Source organism: Danaus plexippus, chromosome 15 (genome assembly GCF_018135715.1).
Source record: "Danaus plexippus chromosome 15, MEX_DaPlex, whole genome shotgun sequence".
NCBI classification, from domain to species: Eukaryota; Metazoa; Arthropoda; class Insecta; order Lepidoptera; family Nymphalidae; genus Danaus; species Danaus plexippus.
In genome coordinates this window covers 6,617,512-6,631,964 of record NC_083547.1, presented here as the reverse complement: position 1 = coordinate 6,631,964, position 14,453 = coordinate 6,617,512, and the positions used below count along the sequence as shown (strand labels likewise).

The following is a 14,453-nucleotide window of genomic DNA, read 5'->3' as shown; positions in this document are numbered from 1 at the left end:
TTTCAACTGTGGTAGCTTAAATCATATTTAATATTGAAGACCTTAATATCCCCGGTAGTGGAGTGGAAGCAGAGGCATTATTGGGTTCACCCAGTTGGTCTTCAGAAAAGGATTAGAAATGCCCCATAGTATAAATGTATTGATAATAGATATTTGTCAGTTTTTGCAAAGAAACCTGAGTTTTTTGCTAGACGTGTCTTCTCTATATGATAATGTCTTATTCACATTGCTGAAACAACAATACAGTTTAATTTACCAAAGAAATTATACGTTAATAAATTTCTTTTCTTTTAGATCTAAAGTTGTAACATACAAATCTACGAGCCTCCTTTTCATAATGGTTTGTAAGGTGTCTATGAAGGCTCTGTATTCTGTCATTGCGATTGCATTTACTAGCAAGATCCCGATGTCAGTCAACAGTCGCCGATCGTTCTAAAATACACTGATAATATAATTTATCAAAGTCCACCTACAGAAGCTGTAACTCAAAGCAAACCCTTTGAATTATTCTGCTATTACCTTAAGCAGCGGCTCTCCAATCACACTTTATCATTATCTGAAGTTCTAATACTTTGTGCAGTCAGCTCTAAGTGTGCTGTCTAATCTTCTGTTCTAATTCTTCGATGGCGTCATGTAAACTTATATTTTATTTCCATGTTTTTTGCCATGTCTGACCTAATCATATTTTTGATATACCCGAATGCAATCAAATTTAGGTATACCGGGTTCTTAACAGCGGCATGTTCGTTATCTATATACATATTTATTTTATTTTAATGTACCATGAAATGCTCAGTTTTCAATGTGGAATAAATTAGTGGGGAGTAATTAAACGACTCGTTGAGCTAGAGTGGTATTATTTTGGTTGGTTTTATTATATCGACAATCTATAGTTTGTGTTTTGTTTTGGCATGCTCTCTCAGGTATCTCTCTTTTCCCAGTTTCCTAATGAATGTGATCCGTCACATTCCTTTTCATTGTCCCAAACTTCTTTAACAGAATGTAAAATTCCTTACTTTGTAATCGATATTCGATCGATATATTTGTTTAATCTTTATAATCGATATTTTTGTTTAATCCTGAAATCTAATTTCATAAGAAATATGTTACATAGAATAACATCAGGCTTTAATTGTGCCATAGGTAATTCGTGTGATGATATGCCTCTTAACTATTTTTTTATCTTAATAAATGTGACGTACATAAACGTCTATGTTGTTCTAAAGACTATACATATATGTAATAAATGTCAATGTCAATGTCAATTGTGTTCATATGACAATTAAATCGGACAAATATCCTGTTCTTTCATACTACGAGACATTCTCTGAATACACACAGCACTTGTTCAATGAACGAACGCCACAAAATAATTATTTATATACATATATATTATTTTTTTACTCGTGAATGACATACGACATTATGTGTATAAACAGGAGTACTGCTAACAATAAAGAATAGAGTCTGAAAAAAGTCATACCACAAACAAAAAGACTAAAAAAAAATGCGAGAACTATTTTTTTGTTACAATTAAGTTAGTTTAAAAAACTACAATTTTTTTATTATATTGATGGAGGTAATAGAATGATATTAATTCTCTATGCGTTGTAATCGTTTTCCGGCTTCTATCTTGATTTTTTCATGTAAAAAGTTTTATTTACATGAATGCAAACGTACAAAGCGTGTTGACAGTTGACACCGCGGCCGCAGAAGGGATCCGGCCTCGTACGCCACATACCTCAACTATTGGCAAATCCTATTTGCTTTTATCAGAACAGTGATGTCCAGAATGATATCGATCAAAATATTTATACAATTAAATTTATATGTTTTAGTAAAAAAATGATGAGGTATGAGTTAGTTTTTTTGTATGTATATTTTTTAGAGAATTTAAATTAAATAAACGCTCGTCCCATTACATTGTCTGAACCTAGTGAAAAGAGCAATATCTTATATACTTTTAAAACGACCAATTTAAAGAAAGATACAATATGTTAGTAACTAATATATTTAATATTTATGAAAAACAAAATAATAATTAATTGTGTCATAACTTATTTTTACTTTTTAATGGTCATATTTATACGTAATCATATTGTTTGAAATGTTTATAATGATTTCATGTTAAACGGCATTTTCTTCTTATACTTTAACCTGAATTTCATCGATATATTTTAGAAATGTCGATTCCGTTTTCCCATCACTATCGCCGCATCGTATCACGGTGCGTTGCGCGTATAGAACGTGAGATTTTTTCACAAAATCCTGACAATCGTATTTGATAATAATACATATTTTACAAAAAATGTTATCTCTCATTTCTATATATACAAAATGCTTTTTAAATAAATAAATAAATTTCTATATATGTATTCCAATGTATGTTTCTCCAGGATGTTATAACTACAACTGTGTAACTACCTCTTTTAATTCTCATGCATGAATTACTGTTTAACTAAATATTACGAATAAACTAAATATTTCTTTTATGACCGTATTTAATTTTAATCTATGAGACTCATCTGTAATGTTCTCTTTACGTAACGTAAACATGATATAATAATGTTTTTCTTACGTTACGTAGGTATAAACTCTGTTACCGCTCCGTGTGAATATTAGATTCAAGTAAATTATTCATACAGTGTTGTGTTTTTGGGTATACAAACTTTTTAAATCTTTCATTATATATAATTTATGATATTTCTATATATAGGATTTTTTTAAATATTGAGTTTCGTCATACGTTAATCTAATGTAGCTTTATTTTTGAAGTCAAAAATTCAATCTGCCGAGGAATTATAGTGATAGCTAGTGTAAAGGGAATTCTGAAAATCTGATTACACTACAAGCGACCGCCAACCGACAGGAACAAAAGGGCTGTAACATTTTATGGCCGCAATCGTCAGATAGTCCTCCCGCCAACAATTATACAGCCTCGATAAAGCGACTCCTTTCAAATAATTTCCGCAAAATCTACAGTACACGGATTTGCATTAAACTAATCACAGGCAGTTTGGCATCGTCACGCTATATACATAAAACTTCGTAAATTATATCGTTAATGTAAGTTATTGAATGAGAGACGCGAAACGTTGGGTATGTAGTTTGACAGGGTAAAACTTGGATTAAGCATGCAGTCTATATGCATATACGTTAATACTTGATACTATCTAGTGCTATGTTTACGAAGGAAATATCGTACTCCGTGTTTTGTATTCGTCGATTAATCTAGTGTTAATAGAACTGAACTGTAATTTATTTAATTAAATAAATAAAAATGTAATTCAAGTAAGATAATAAAAATTAAGTTTCAAATATATAAAGGATTGAAACAAAAATGATATTGTAAATGCTGTATCTAAAAAAATCATATTAAATTTATCTGTATACTAAGAACGAAGGTTAAACTTATAGTAATTCGATATTATCATAGGTTTAATATTAATTTTATTCATTTAATTCCAGTTATTAAACGTTATATGAAATACTTAACTCTTTATCAACGTCATTAAGCGCTCTTCGTTTTACTTTCATTGTTTTTGTCCAAATTTCGTAACTATATTTTAAAACATTTGTTCAAAATAAGCCTTCGATAGCTCAGTTGGTAGAGCGGTGGACTGTAGACGGTCAATAGACATCCATAGGTCGCTGGTTCAAATCCGGCTCGAAGGATTTTTTTGGAAAATAGATAATACCTAGAGCCAAACATATTATTTATTATGTTTATGTTAAAATTAAATTCGTTTGAGCCACGTAATGTGTTCGTGTCCAAATAAATTTAATATTCACAAGGTCCGCAGTGCATTATACGTGGATGTTCGATGATTTTTAATTGAATGACTTCCGAGCAAGCGCGTGTAATTGCCTCAAAGAGATGCATTAAATCAATTATCTCCAATAAATCGCTCCAGCAATTTACATCGCTGTGGGCTAATAACGCTAATTTCGGTTCGCCATTGTGAAACATAAAATTTTATCAAATAGCCCCAATGACGATTTTACCTTATAGTACATTAAGGTATGTAACGATGAGATAATAACTAAAAAGGTTTTATATGTTTGCAACCTGATTATTTTGACGGATATAAAAGTATGAATCCTTTTTGTTTCGTTCATCCATATATTTTAATGGCGACCGCACATACAAAGTAATTAACGGAATAGATTGAGCGGCAAATCCTTTAAAGCATGTTTTCCTACAGGTTTTCCTAATGGGTTATTTTCACGCCACAACTTCCAAAGCCCGCACCCCTTACCCCTTACAGTGACACGGATTTCCAATAGAATTACTCCGAAGAATAAGGGTAGCAATACAATCATAATGAGAACAGAATTCTGAAATAATTAACAATTTACTATCTATATTTTAATTACGGCTTTTAAAAAGTCGAAAGTTTTTAATATTCGGTAGGGAATGCTTTATAAAAAAGTTATCAGAAATTTAATAGCATTCCCAACTAGCGAGTCCAGTGACTTTGATATTTTCGGTGGTATTAATTAAAAAATTATAAAGCTTCCCCTCAACCCCCGGCCATTGTTCGACCCCACAAAGCATTTACATCGGGGAAAAAGATAAATATGAGAGACGCAGGTAATTGCGAGGGCTTTTATTGAGCTGTTGTTTGATTTCAAAGGCTTTATTGTATCAACTCAGACCTATTGGTGATGTTTGTTCGAAATCCTTATAACTGTATGATGTTAAAGTATTTTATTATTTAATAATATATATAACTAAAGCCAGTGATTTGTTAATGTACACCGGGGCGTTATTTCTTATGATTTCAAAAGGTTACCTGGCGAGTACTCACAATGGATCCCTGGATGGAATGTAATTATGATTGAGCACAAAACGGATAAAAATAAAAGAGCATTGTTTCAGACATAATTAGGGTTTGTTGATCCGCGGGGAGTGGGAAACGCGAGTCATACTATACGCGAATTATATGACGACTACAGTACCAAAACATTGGATAATTTTATTTGAAACATATTAAATATATGTACTATGCTTTGAAGCTCGCTGACGAGATTAAATTAAATTATTTTATCATTTAATTATTTTATTATATGCAAATTATTATACTGTAATGAAGTCTGAAAGCGTTTTATATCTTAAAGCGTTGGTGCGTCGAAGTGAATTAACATCTCAAGTTTATACGCTATTCGTAATGACATGCAAGCTCTATTATGAATATTAATATGGCGGAGACACTCCAGGTTAGCGGATTAACGTTAATTCTGAACGACAGACCACCAGCTCGCATCCGGTTAAGATGACGTCTTGGCAGACGGTGTCGTCTGAAAGATATTCATTGTTTATTTTATAGCTGTTTTTAAAATTAAATATATTAGACTTATAAGTGACCTTTTTTTTAAATGTTGTGTAATATATTTTTAATGACAAGTCTGTGATGTCGTTATATATTTTTTTTAAGTAATCTCGTGTTACGTTCACTTAAAATGACAGTCTTATTCGGTTGATCTACGAAACATTGTCAACATTTTAATTTCACAAAAAAATAACAAAGAAAAGAAAATTCAATAAATTCAGAGGCTATTGAAATAAGTTGAAATATATATATATATATATATATATTATGTTATACATTAAATTGCAAGAAAAAGGTAAAGAAGAATTTTAGTGAGAAACTTTTACTAAGTCCGCTAATGAAATTGGAGTAAAATTAACTTGTATCCTCATTGCTGCTGAGATAAACCCATAATTAAGATCCTTCTCGATCGATTAATTTAATCCAAGTTTAAAGAGACGTTAACTTCAAGAGAAGTCTACTCCGTGGAACGGTATTAGGTATTCGCGTTTTATTTCACGACGAGTTGCTAAGGAAGGGGGATTTTATGGTGAATTTACTTAATTAGGGCATCGCGAAACAGTGCTATATTTTTTGACAGCAGAATAGAACATTCACTGGTCGTTTGGAGTTAAAGAAATGTATTATTTATATATATATATATATTATATAATGTGTTTTTTAAGCAAACAAAACATACCTACATGACATTCCTTTTTCATGTCCCACGAAGCACGAACGGTATGGGAGAATTATTATCAAAACATATTGTTTACATTTTTTCAATGGTTTTGATGAACAATAGATTGAAAACAAGTGTCAGTTACAGCCCTCGTTGGCGCGCGTTGTGAGTCACATACATTATATTCAACGTTTTTAGTTTGATATTGTCTGTTATAAGGAGGTTTACACACGTTGGATATGTCAAGAATAAAGCCTCATAAACATCGCATAGCGATTTAAAAGTATGCATATCAGAGAATCTGAAAGTTGTTCAAGAATAGCGCGTTGCTAATGCGTTTCATGTGAAACGGCCGTTAATCTCTCGACTAATTAAATCAGGCGTCCCAACTTGTTTATAAATATTTAAGCCACGGCCAGAACAGACTTCTGATTGTTGAGAATTTATGTACATATAGTTTGATAGGGAAATAAAATTATAATGATTTTTTTTTTTTATAATATAACGACTGTGAAGATAGCATACATGAGTCAGTGTACCCTTTAAGTTGCGTGATGCGTTTCCTTACAATGCTGGAGCTATGAATTGGAGTTCATTTCAGCGTGGTTGGAAATGTCAGTTTGACCTTATGTTAAGTGCCGGGCCCCAATGAATTATTTGACGGGCCTATGTTTGATCTTTACGTTGCCCTTTACTATGATAGCTGTCAATTTATCAAGCTCTCTTTATGCATATTCAATGGCTGGTAATTTTGTAGCCGTTTAGGCATAATAGTCTTTGTCTTTAACGTAAAAGAAAATGAGCCTCGAATGCATCAAGTATTATGAGTAATTTTCATTGCTGTCTTTTATAGACAATTTTTTAGTTGGTTTTATTTGTACTTTATATAGTCTACTATAAAAGGTTTTTCCAAACGGTTAGGCCTTAAGAACCTTCCTAGTCACGAAGGGTGAGTCGGAAGTAGCTTATCGCTATGAGACATCGCGCTGTTTAAATAATGTATGATATTTAATTAGAGTTATGTGCGGTTACGTGTCTTTACGGATATTTTAATACCAGTCAGTTAAGCCAGACTTTGACTGCTCACCTACATAATTTACGCTTAGTATTTTGTTGTTGAAATTAACTCACCTTATGTGTTGTTCTAGATATGTTTATTATTTCAAGTAATTGTAATATATATTAATAAAAAACGTTCCTTCGAGCCGGATTTGAACCAGCGACCTATGGATGTCTATTGACCGTCTACAGTCCACCGCTCTACCAACTGAGCTATCGAAGGCTTATATACTACTAATTTAAAACACTACATTGTATTAAACACGGTGAAAGTAACATACATACATACATACGTCATTATAGTCGCTCAGAAGCCAAACGGGTTTCTCTGTTACAATCTTAATAGATAAAAAATGTAAAATTTTTGAAGTAAATTATATCGAATACCATTTCATAAAATATGTCTTTATCATCTTTATCTAATCCATGCACAGAATATATAAAAGTGGTGAAATATCTTACTTTAATTTACAGTTGAATGTACGAAAATATATTTGTTTAAAAAAAAATTATTGCGAATTGTATTGATTGGGCGGTAATCGTGCTTTTTATTTGTTTTTATATCTGATAACAAAAAAATCCTTCGAGCCGGATTTGAACCAGCGACCTATGGATGTCTATTGTCCGTCTACAGTCCACCGCTCTACCAACTGAGCTATCGAAGGTGTGATTACTTCGTCCGAACAACGTAATGGATAAACAAAATTGAGTTCTACTGTCTTCACTGACTTACTTTTGTTATACTTACCTTATATCAGTACCACTTTACACTTAAAAACTAAATAAGGGTACTTTTCACAAATTTAAAAATCAATATTAATGATTTATGTACAAAAGCATTGTAATTTTTGCAGTGAAAGTCAGTTGTGACGAGCTTCTGTAGCTAATTCTACTTTATATTACTTGTCTCTGGTATAACTTAATTACTATCGCTTACGTTTTATTAATTACATAATCATTTCCTGTTTTAGAATGTACTTTCAAATAATATTGGTATTATTTCAATCCAGCTCCACGTAGTCTCTATATGTGAGTACTGTGAGAAATTCTGCATCTCAGCGCAAGTTGCATCTAAGCTGTCTATATTCTTACATTATCATATTAATTGGATGTTGGAGGTTAGCGAAGTGAGCTGGTTTTCACATCACCTTACATTCCGGATGTCTACCACAGATTATAATTTTGATTGTTTATATAATCTGTATTAATATTATCTAACTGAGATGAATGTAAATGCGATAATTTTGTATATATGTACATATATGTTTGTTGCTGTTACACGCAAGAACTACTAAACGGGGATTAGATTAAACTTTACGGTATTGTAGTAACTAATTAATATATAAATTAATACGTAGGCTATAACCTATTCCAGCATTCGGTGTAGCTCCCAAAGGATCAAGGCATAATTGTTAGATTAAAAATATCGTAAAGTCACACAGATTAAAAATATCGCTGCAACTTGATTACCATGTCTATTGTATAAATGTTCTTTATGCAGTCTTACATAAATGTAGTTTTGTCTATGTAAAACTATAAGAAGTCGCCTCATATAAAATCTCGATTGAAACTATTTTAAAATATATAGTATTATCAAGAGACGATATGTAAAATAATAACTAGAATAGATTTTATCGATACCTTCATTTATTATTTAATTAACGTTACCGCGAAGTTCGTATATATTTTTATAAAGTAATCTTTGTCATATTGATATTTCCTTTCACGTATCAATCTATAGCTAATGTATCTATGAGATGTCATGTGAGGGGGGAATTGATGGTTGCTGATATGCCGAAGTTACGTCTCCCGAACTCCAGGTATTGTATGTGAGTTGGTAGACAGTTCACGACAATAATAGCTGCGGCAACGAAACTATTTAGCGAAGTTTGTTCTGTCAATAGAAGGCGCCATCTCGAGGGGAAATAATTCATTTAGTGATAGTTAACTCGCGAAGTCTACAGCGAATCTCGAGGGTGTTACCTTCTGACGTTGAATGTGCTCATTTAGTGTCGGGAGTTGTGTAATTTCTTCGCTTTTAATATATTCTCGCTTATTGTAGCTCCAAATGTGTCCTCTTAATATTTCATACTACTTTTTCATTTGGTTTTTATTAAATATATTAATATTTCTAACCCATAGATTATTTATATTTTTGTTGCGTACACTAGTGCAGATTAAAAATAAACATAAAAAAAAAAGAAAAAAGTCACATGTCAAAATATGTACGATACTATAATATGACGGTGAATTCGAGGCACAATTATTTATAATTTATGACATTTACAACACATAAATACGCTTACGTTACAAACCCTCTTGACATTTACTTAATTACATAGATTACAAGTTGACATTTTCGTTTCCCGCCGCGATTTAAACTCGAGTGATATGGATTACGAGACTTAGCATTCATTCAGTTAGTTGAAGCTAGTCTGAAGCCTGTCAAGTGCGTACTAAATGTTTATACGCCGTGTAACTGGCGTATAAAAAATTCTGTATACATATAAACACTGTTTAAATAAGCCTGCTCAGCTACTAATTAATCCACTTTAATGATTAAGAAGGTGTAATTATTCTTCCAATTTGTATATGTGTATATATATATAAATATGATATTTTTGATAACTTTTTTTTTAATAAAGATTTCGGCGGAAAAGATTTTCATCGTTAGGACAAAAAGCTACATCATTTATTATTTTTAAATACATGCCAAAACTTGTAGGTGTGATTAATTTGAAATAAAATGTTATTATTAGAAGTCAAATCATAATAATTCTCAAGTACAAAAATAGTCTGTCAGTTATGACAAAGGCCCGTCACAGTGACATTAATCACAGTCCGAGGACCACTCACAAGAACATGTCACGGCTTTTTAATTATGGCGCCAAATGATCATTTTTCATTCTTAATTGCCATTTCCATTTCACGTTTAGTTAGATGTAAACAAAAATGTTTTTACATTGTTAATCATTTCGTTTGCTTGTTATAAAATTGTTTCGTCTTATTCTGTTTTATTATAGTATTTTCGGTATTTTGCATTCGTGTAGTGGCTCGGGTGTTGTAAAGCCGAGTGCGGGACAATAAACCGGAGTCGTCAAGTCGATACTCGCTTGTCTCTGCTTTCACATCACGCCTAAACCCCGCTTAGTATAACGTTACCTCAGATGTATACGAACTAGTGATGTATCGTATACAATTATTTAAATGATCGAAATAAAAAAGCCGATAGTTTCTCTTCTCTTATTGTTTTAAATAATGTCTTTAATTTAGCTTATTTTTTTTATATGTTAATTATGTTTGCATAATATTATGTATGTATACAATTATGGACTAAACACAAATTAATTGTAGTATTTGTTTTGGATAATTTTTCTATAATTGTTTATATCTGTCTTAAATAATATTTACTTTGAATATACATTTATTTTTATCGATATCGATGAAGTGTTCTTTTAATTTCTGTCAGTAGGTAGACAGTCGACACAGGCACCTGACACCATTATGCTATTATAATATTTTGCCGCTGATGTCTTCTTGACGACGCAGTGAATACCGATTTCGCCGTACCCTTTGGTTTCAGTCCGTTATTGGAATTTATTGACAATCGTATTGGCGTTCCATATCGGTTGCAACCCTAATGACATTGTAAACTCATGTTTTATTTAAATTTAGAACAATTTTTGATTTGGAACTTTAAATGTAACAACCATGGAGGTTATTATAAAGAATATTTTTAGCATAAAATAAAAACAAAAAAAAATTACAAAAAACGAGATCTAAGACGAGTTGAATTGGAAGTGAATCTCGACTACCCGTGATCACGGGTGTTGCAAAGTAACCGGAACGTGGGGAGTATGTAGTTCTTAAAAATAGTTAAATAGGCGAAGTAATCCGAAAATATTAGTTTCATTTAAATAAAAAAAAAAATATCAAAGTATGGATATTATGTTTAAAAACATTATTTTAGTGAGGGTTCTACTGTCGCGAGATTTTGTTTTAAAATTACATTTCTTTGTATTTGGAACGCGATCCGTGGGTGACAAATACGCTCGCCGCCCTCATGAATGACAATTGAAGAGATGTTTTTATAAAGAACCGATTTTTATTTTCATACGAAAGAAATTGCACCCATAAAAACGGTGTTGAAATGATGTCTGTCATTTTTCACTGTCTCCGGGATAGCATTTTATGAGGCAATTGTAAACGAATGATAAAGTTCGAACGACGAATGCTGTCACAATATTTATGTTAACGTTTGAGAGATTTGTTTTTAAAACGTAATCCTTCACAGATAATGTATAGCTTAAGAAAACCGGTACACTTTATGCATTAGGGTTCAGATAATTATATAAAATTGTGTAAATATACAATTGGTTCCAAAAAAAATTAAATTATCAACATGATCAAACAACTCGATACAATATGTCATAATCAAGTAATATAACATTGTTCAAAAATGTTTTCCTTTAAGTATATTTAAACAGCTGATTGATACAATACATACTCTATGAAATTATTTTTTTTAATTTCACAACAAAATTAAAGCTGTCATTGTCAAACAAAAAAGGTTTTAATGTAAAACTTTTTGAACAATATATATTACGTGTCTATTTATATTCGGTCAGTACAATGTGTGTCTAAGCCCTAGTGGATACATTTGATTAACCTGACCAGACAGGCTTCATTGATTTACCGTTTGGCATCCACTAATCCTTGGCTAATGGGGATCCTGTTACGGATATATAAATAGAAATAACCGGACGATAGACTTTAAACTGATATTGATTCAGTCTTAGATAAAAATATAAAAATATGAACTTAACCTCTGTCATATCTAATAAAACCTCCTCGACACGTTGGCTGAATAATTAACATTTTGCGAAATAATACATTAAATTTTATAATGATATTGTTTAAATTTAATGTTAAGTTACAGATACGGATCTTCAGGCTAAGAACAACCATAGAAAAGAAGTATACGTTAGTACAAACAACGATAATAAATTGTAAGGAATTGAATTTGCTTATATTTTTTAAAATAAATTTGTATTTGTATTCATTAAATCAATATTTCACCTGGTTTTGGATAATTTAACATAATCACATATAATATTTACTGAGGCTTTGTTCGTTGAAAATTTGTATGAAATAATATTCAATAGTAATTTTCATGTGCTCATATTGAAACATAGTGGCCATATACTTTTATAAATTGGTATTCGTCTATATTTACTCATTGCCGTACAAAGGTTGTGTAAAAACCGATCGGCTGACGTTAATCGCCCGTTAGAGACGAATTATTCACGGGCACGCGTTCTACGTCCACCCTGTATAAATATCGGCGACACTTGAACTATACAAGCGAGAATTCATCCTATTTATAACGGAATAAAGAACAATATCCTATCATAATAAACACACTTCACAGGAATCACGCGTTGAAATTAATCCAAGCAAATATATTCTCTATTACCAATGAATAAAATTAATATCCATTTAACCGTTTATTACTATGGCGTAGTCTATGGTCGTTGCTGTCATTGATATGTGCGAGTTAAGTACGAACGGCAGAGTCCATTTTGCGTCGTATTGGCATTAAGTCGATGGCCGGAATGGCATTTATTTATGCGGATATGTTATAGCATTTATTATGCCAATATCAACAGGCACAGTTGTATTCGACAATTAATTATTTGTAAACAATAGTTTGGATTCGCATGTCGATTTAATGGCGGCCGTAATGTTTCATAATTCAACATTAAGTTGGACTTATCTTGAGCATTGTATGCCTCATTGCAATGAAACGTAGAACTATTTTGTATATTTTATCGAATTTAACAAACAATCTGTTTGAGATCCCTACTTTGACAGTTTGTTATTGATGGAATCCATACTTTTGTGTGAAAGTCGCCACGTTATCTTTTCACGGGTCAGTGGCTGGAGCCGTTTGAATGAAGTTTGGTTTTGAGGTTGACAGAAGGACAAAGAGTAGTTTTTAAGATAACTGAATGCCAAGCGTACGGAACTACAAGGTTGCGCTAATTTAAATATTTGTTTAATTTAGAACAAAATCATTTTTTTGGGACTCGTTAATGATAAAAAAATATATATGTATGTTTTCATATTCGAAAAGGTACATATGTTGAGAAAATAATTTTAATAGTTATTAATTATAAAACGTAAAGAATTCCTAATTAAATGTAGTTCATATTTCTTTAATATTTTCTGTCTGAAAATTACGAGTGCTATTTGTAATCTATGAGTAGTTTGTAGTATTTTATAGTGTGACGTGCGTCGATCAGCGCGTGTGATCGAGCAGAAGGCTTCCACTCGACCGACTGTGAAGATACAGCGATAGAGCGCTTCGTTACCTCACTATGAATGGTTGACTTTATTACTTAGGTATACTTGTGTAGCCTGTACTTTAAACCAAACTTCTGATATTTACATATTACATATTATGAGCTGTTTTAAAATGAACGCTACATTTGTGTTTGCCGCCATTTGTGCTGAAGGCGTTGCAATCCTCAGAAAAAAAAAATAGTTTGACAGCTGATAGGTGAGAGTTAGTGAAAATTAAGTGTGAATCGTGGAACAAAGCATTTTCATTATTGAAACATATTTCATAAATATTCTTTTTAATTCAGCCAAAGCTTAAAATTCAATACGATATGTGCGGGATAAGGATTTAAACTTCATCACCTTTGGCAATTAATAAAAAAAAAAAGAAAATTATCTGAAGAGAGGCCAAATAAAATGTTCCTTCAAACACTGTTTATTGCACGAAGCATTTCCTAGACACGGTTCTTTTATCGGTGGTCAGAAGGTGATAATAACCTCCTTATATTTTTCTAAGGCTATTAAAAATCGTTCGTCTATATATGCAAGGTATTAATCACGCGTGGTTTACTGGAATAAATAAAATTATAGTTCAACTAAATGTTAGTTCAGAAATATAAGTGTTGTGAGTAAAAAAAGTAACATATTTAAAAGTAAAGCATGTTCTGTTAACTTCTAACGTTACGTTTATTTTGGGTTACCAAATGTTATAGTTACTTAATAAGTTATTTTTCTGCGTTTTGTCATAAACACACGAGTTCAATTCGACTTTTAATTATAAATCCTGACATCTGGTGTTTGTGTTATATATTTTAATAATGCTCAGTTAAGTAACTTAATAATCCGCGTTTAAAGCATCTGTCTCTGAACAAAACGAAATTCACAAAACGGTCCGATTGTATACTTAAATGAATATTTATAAAGACGTCACTGTTAGTACGTTATTGTTACGATTTTAGCTCCTTGTGACGAATCCCGTCAAGACAATACGCGACTTCTGTTGACGTACACGGCGGATGACATCCCTTAATGAAATCCATGTTAAGATCATATCATGT

The 14,453-nt window shown here is 31.7% G+C and overlaps 3 non-coding genes across 3 annotated transcripts; 1 reads left to right on the top strand and 2 right to left on the bottom strand.

Annotated features, from left to right (window-relative positions):
* Positions 1 to 3,589: 3,589 nt before the first annotated feature.
* Trnay-gua (transfer RNA tyrosine (anticodon GUA)) lies at positions 3,590 to 3,675 on the top strand. Its single transcript is given in 2 exon segments — positions 3,590 to 3,626; positions 3,640 to 3,675. It is a non-coding gene; the product is annotated as a tRNA-Tyr (tRNA).
* A 3,515-nt stretch (positions 3,676 to 7,190) lies between these two features.
* Positions 7,191 to 7,276, bottom strand: Trnay-gua (transfer RNA tyrosine (anticodon GUA)). Its single transcript is given in 2 exon segments — positions 7,191 to 7,226; positions 7,240 to 7,276. It is a non-coding gene; the product is annotated as a tRNA-Tyr (tRNA).
* A 356-nt stretch (positions 7,277 to 7,632) lies between these two features.
* On the bottom strand, positions 7,633 to 7,718 carry Trnay-gua (transfer RNA tyrosine (anticodon GUA)). Its single transcript is given in 2 exon segments — positions 7,633 to 7,668; positions 7,682 to 7,718. It is a non-coding gene; the product is annotated as a tRNA-Tyr (tRNA).
* Positions 7,719 to 14,453: the final 6,735 nt, after the last annotated feature.